The sequence below is a fragment of the Paramormyrops kingsleyae genome, chromosome 19 (genome assembly GCF_048594095.1).
Source record: "Paramormyrops kingsleyae isolate MSU_618 chromosome 19, PKINGS_0.4, whole genome shotgun sequence".
Taxonomy (NCBI): Eukaryota; Metazoa; Chordata; class Actinopteri; order Osteoglossiformes; family Mormyridae; genus Paramormyrops; species Paramormyrops kingsleyae.
The window spans coordinates 25,674,097-25,679,999 of record NC_132815.1 but is presented as its reverse complement, the minus strand read 5'-3'; the positions used below and the strand labels follow the sequence as shown (position 1 = coordinate 25,679,999).

The following is a 5,903-nucleotide window of genomic DNA, read 5'->3' as shown; positions in this document are numbered from 1 at the left end:
GTACTTTGTAATCTATGGGGTGCCAAGTGTCAAGCGCTCATTTTCCTGACTCTGCAAAAGACGAAATGCATTTCCCGCTTTTAAAAAAGCACTACGTAATTCCACAGAATCGATTTCTTCCACGAAATGACTCGGTATCATTCATAACATTCGCTTCCTCCACAAAATGGTACTTTCGTTCAGCATATGCATTTTCTACACAAAATGAATTTATTCAGTTGACAAAATGCATTTCGCCCACTGACAGTGGCGGTTCTAGACAAATTTTACTAGGGGGGCCAAGAAGGGGCCAGTGTTTAACCAGAGAGGCACATTAAAAAATGACAACAAATGATATTTAAAGATTATAAACTTTATTTTACTTTAAAATCATACAAACATTTATTTTGTACAAGAGTAAGTGCAGGTGCAAAAGAGGTAGGGCCATAAAAAATGATAAGGGTACAAATATTCAAGTAACAAATATAAAAGTGTTACCAAGTTTTTAAATATCTCGAGACCAGCCATTTCCAAACTTGATTTCATTATCAGTGTGAAAAACAAAAGTAACACGGTTATGTGCAAGAACAACAAGTCACTCACGAGATGAAATTGTTTTGCTTACCTTCGACTCTTGCTACAGAAGAAATTAATCGTAGCTCCACTATCCAAGAGTGGTTCTAGCTGTTGCTGCGCTCCCATTCACCGAGCAGCACCACAGTGTTTGGGTGCGCCGCTCTAATTTACCCGTGTAGAACGATGCGTCGCATTAGTTCCGCTTTTGGCGCTCGTGTGTAAAATCATAATAAATTCATACTTTTTTATTTGGTCAGCACAGGGGGGCCACAGGGGTGGCCAGGGACATGTCTACAGAGGCACGGGCCTCCCTAGGCCTCCGTGTAGAACCGCCACTGCCCACTGACATTCTTCCATTCAGTTCCAGACCGTTTCCAAGATGTTGAGATAGTTACGTCATGCAGTTACATAAGCAGTAGCTTACGTAGGCTACTGTATATAAGTTCTGGAATCCGCCTTTTGACGTCATTTGCGTTGCTATATAAACGGCAAATTCACCTTCACATTTCAGTTTGAACAGAGGGCGACATACTGTAGACGCAAAATGGCAGGCATTTTGTTTCGGAAAGCTATAAACCAACTCAAATCCAAGGAGTTTCGCAAGTACATGAGGAGGTATGTGCATCCGGAGTTTGTTTAACCCTCTGGGGTCTAGCGGTAGGAAACACACTTTCACTGACTGGGGCATGATCACACATTCCTTCAAATATCATAAACTTAATTCATGGCAAATAAATGATTTCTTATATATTTGTTTTGCCATTACACTCATCTTTATTTTAATATATACTGTAAATATGTCAGATTTTTGTTAAGTTTATAATTTGACATCAAAGTATAGACATTGCAGAATGTTGTTTGGAACACTTGCAGATTGATTATAAAAGTAAATAGTAAGCAATGCTGGCAGTTTGTTTTGATCCCAGATATCTGATCACCAAAGTCTTGGCTATATGAAGATGATTAAATGGTGTAGATGCAACATTCAGTTGGATAAATAAATAAGATAAAGCTAACTCATGTCACTACTTCTGGCTCCTTTCATTGAATATGTAGCAACTTTCATGTGTATGAGAGCCATTGTCACCTGGCCACGTCCCTACCCCCCTTTTATGGCGCGGATGGGGATGTACAGTATCTGGATAGCGTTTCACCGTTGCGCTGTTAATCAAATTACCATGCGAATGCGATTTGAATACGCACTAATGCGGCTATTTATAATGTGAATAGCGATCTTCGGGTGAGAGCGTTACTACACGCCCCCGATGCAGGTAAAACAAAGTAAGATGACATGCTTTACTTTTTTGCCGGTTTAACCTAATTAAAAAAACTTTAATACTTCCGACAATGGATGTTTTTAAAAGAAGACAGGTTACGGATTTAGCCAGCGTTTTTTTAATGATTCTACATTAAGGCCTTGTTCACACAGACGTCTGTAGTGTAGCAGGCGTTTTTCTGGCGTTCGTGGCGCCAGGTGAGCGCCGACCATTTTTCTGCTCATTGGAGCAAATCAAAGCGTCCACACGGGAGTACAACACCGGCGTTCGGCCGGCTACGCGTTCAGGTGGCATCATAAGATTTCAGCGACATATAAACTGGAATAGAAGCGAAAAGTACGCGATGCCGACGACATAATCGACCCCAGAGGGTTAAAAATCCTCGTGGATTGCCATCAGTGCATATGGAGCTTAAACTGTTCGCTGTGTTATAGATGTAACTATAAAGTCACTGCTTACATTTGGGCCCATAATTGCAGAAGTGCTGCTGGTGATCACACAATTGCACTTAATTATGATCTATTTTTTTTGTTTGTTTGTTTTCTTTGCCTTTCCGTGATCTAAATGTGCCTTTTGGGGAAAACCTTCCAACAAAAGCACGGTAAGAAAGTCACAAAGTGATTTTTTTTGTTATTGTAAATATAATTTTATGACTACTGTTCAGTAATCTCACACTAATATGTTATAAGAATCCTCTGGAATTTCTTTACTGGTACTTTCACCCTGCTACATGTTAGATCAGCTCTGAGTTTGTGTTTTGTTGTTTGATTTCAGCACTTCTGGGGACCAGTCGTAAACTGGGGTCTGCCCATCGCAGCGATTCTTGACATGAAAAAAAGTCCTGACCTCATTAGTGGCCGGATGACCTTCGGTAAGAGGCAGAGGGTTCACCTTCCGTCTGTGTGAGCGTCCACGGAGTCACTCGGGACTCCAGAGGGACTTTTTAAAGGAGGTTTTAAGCCTGTTGCTGTGAGCTGTTCGAGTGTCACCTCCCTAGTCTTGCTGTTATTGCGGTGACTTCCTCTCCTTCTTTCCGGCCTCTGACCCCTGCCTGACCTCTGTCTCCCCAGCTCTTACCTGCTACTCTGTAGTGTTTATGAGGTTCGCGTACAGAGTTCAGCCCCGAAACTGGCTCCTTTTGGCTTGTCATGCTGCGAATGCAACGGCACAGAGCATCCAGGGTGCCCGGCTCATGCGACATAAGTAAGCCCCCACCAGGCTCCCTCTAGTATATTTTAATCATCACCCCTCATTTGTTGATTAATGCCACATTACAGCTTGACATAACATTTGCAGCCAGCAGCCAGGCAATCATTCAGCCAGCTTTTCTCCCAGTCAGATCCTTACTTAACAGTGTCACACAGGTACCTTTTATAGGTCTGTGTTCTTCATGAATGCTTTTTTTCTTCCATTTCAGAATGGAGCAGACAAACAGGAAATAAACCTGTGGAATGCATGCGCTCAATGTGATCTCCCCAGTGCTTCCAAATAATTTTTAGTTATAAGAAACACCTTAGTGGTGCAGCTTGGACACATCCTCAGTGATGAACCCAGGGTCACAGGGTGTTTCGGGTCTTAGATCATCAGACACCCTCACCTGAGCGACCCAGCCGGGGATGATCAGACCCCGACTTGTGTCCAAGCAGCGCACTAAGCCATACGTCGCCCCTTTTGATCCACAGCCACCTAGAGGCTTTCTCCGCTGCCTCACAGATGTTTCTGGTGGCTTTCCTTTCTTGAGAACCTCTGATTCCAAGCAACCTGAGTGATCGGTGCAGGCTCTGTCCTGGGAATCCTCTGCAGCCAACCTCGATTGGCTCACAGCGGGCCCTCCACCCCTTCCGCCTGCAGTGTTGTGCTGATGATGTGGTCTGGAAACTTCAGTTGCCTCCCCAGGTCCGCCTTCAGCTGCCAGTCACCTGCTGAGGATAGCAGACCAGCTGGGGCCTTTGACTGTGACTGAGGCTTCTCCCCGGCCCTGACGAAAACAATGTTTGGCCTTGCTATGGGCTGGCGCTTGCTTTGCTGGATTCCGGCACAGACGGTGTCAGCTACTGCCTTCAGCACCTGGTCATGGCGCCATCGGTACCTCCCCTCTCCCAGTGCTTTCGGGCAGCAGCTCAAGATGTGCTCCAGCGACCCTCTTGCAGGGCACAGAGGACAAGATGGTGCTTCTGCTAGCCCCCAGCAATGCAGATTGGCTGGGCTCGGTAGGACATCATACACTGACTGGATCAGAAACTTGAGTCTTATTGGCTCTGACCTCCAAAGTTCTGACCAGGTGATTTTCCGAGTCAGTGCATGTTCCCAATTTATCCAAGCTCCCTGCAATGTGATCTCCCCTCCTCCTGTCCTTCCAAATAAATATATATATATATACTTAAATATATATGTGTGTTCATGTCTTCCATTCTTCTTTTTATGAATCTACACGTTACTAAGGCCAATTCATTGCCCATGCAAAGTGCGAGGGGAAAACATATAAGAAATTTACAAACGAGAGGAGGCCATTCGTGCCATTTTTCAGTCAATTCAAAAAGCAGAAGATCACAAAAGAATGGATCCCTGGTCTGGATCAGTGAGGAGTAGGTTTATCCATTTTCTGAAACTGCCTGCCCTATTTTGGGTAGTGGGGGGGTTCAGAACCTATCCTGAAGGCTATGGGTGCATAAGGCAGGGAGCAGCCCAGGATGGGGCACCAGCCCATTGCAGGGCACATTCACACATATGGGCAATTTGGTAAATCCAAGTAACCTCAGCATGTTTTTGGACTGTGGGGAGACACCAGAGTACCTAGAGGAAACCCCATGATGAAGGGGGAGAACATGCAAGCTCCACACACATTAGAGTTGCAGCAGATTAACACATTGTTTGTATTGTTTGTCTTTTATGTGCTATGTAAGGTGACCTTGGGTTTTAGAAACGCGCCCACAAACAAAATGTATTATTATTATTATTATAAATGTCCACATAGCGCCACAACTCCGGTGTCCATTATCTGAAGCCCTACAATGACATACAGAATGCTGTTGTCAAAATAAACAACTTAAATGAGAGGGTCAGTTTGATTTTCTGGAGGAAAAGTATTTGTGTAGATTAATTGAACCATCAGTAAAATAGTTGATATTAGTCAAAATTAATCTATAGAAAAATAGTTGTTAGTGGCAGCCCTAAATGCATCGTGTCTATAATTGATATCGCCATATGACACTTTTCTATCACGTGAAAATCATAAAACTAGTGTTATCGTGGATGGTTTGATATGGCACAGACTTATTGCTAATACTTGAAGTCAACGTATTTTGTTTAATGGTAAAATGGAAATGGAATTCTCACTCCAAGACATTAACATGTCATCAGGAGCCACGCTGGGCCGCACTCTAGGTGATTACAGTCAGAGCCACATTGGGCCTTGTGTTAAAAAGGGATCACAATACATTAAATGCATTTAAAATAAATTGCAATAGAGCTGAACGATTTGAGGACAATATCTAATCGCGATTTTTCTGACAGATATTGGGATTTGATTTCGGATGTAATTCTCTAAAAGCCATGGTTCAGTTTTAAATATAATCTCCTTTGCTTCAAGTCGGTGATTTATGTAAGGGATCGTGTAACATATAGCAAGATCTTATTATACAGAAAACGTTAACATATAATCAAACTAGTGTAACCCTGCATTCTGGATGAGTGGGTAGCGTGTGCCAGTCTCTCCCTCGGGCTGTGGGTAGTAAGCGGGCTACAGTTTGTTAACTGGGGTCTGCCCATCGCAGCGATCATGGACATGAAAAAAAGTCCTGACCTCATCAGTGGCCAGATGACCTTCGGTAAGAGGCAGAGGGCTCACCTTCCGTCTGTGTGAGCGTCCACGGGGTCAACTGGGACTCCAGAGGGACTTTTTAAAGGAGGTTTTAAGCCTGTCGCTGTGAGCTGTTCGAGTGTCACCTCCCTAGTCTTGCTGTTATTGCGGTGACTTCCTCTCCTTTTTACCGGCCTCTGACCCCTGCCTGACCTCTGTCTCCCAAGCTCTTACCTGCTACTCCGTCGTTTTCATGAGGTTTGCGTATCAAG

General features: G+C 43.9%; 1 long non-coding RNA gene across 1 annotated transcript; it reads left to right on the top strand.

Moving 5' to 3' along the window:
• Nucleotides 1–1,040: 1,040 nt before the first annotated feature.
• LOC140581229 (uncharacterized) lies at nt 1,041–4,152 on the top strand. The gene is made up of 4 exons (XR_011984288.1): nt 1,041–2,433; nt 2,607–2,703; nt 2,903–3,035; nt 3,250–4,152. It is a non-coding gene; the product is annotated as an uncharacterized lncRNA (long non-coding RNA).
• Nucleotides 4,153–5,903: the final 1,751 nt, after the last annotated feature.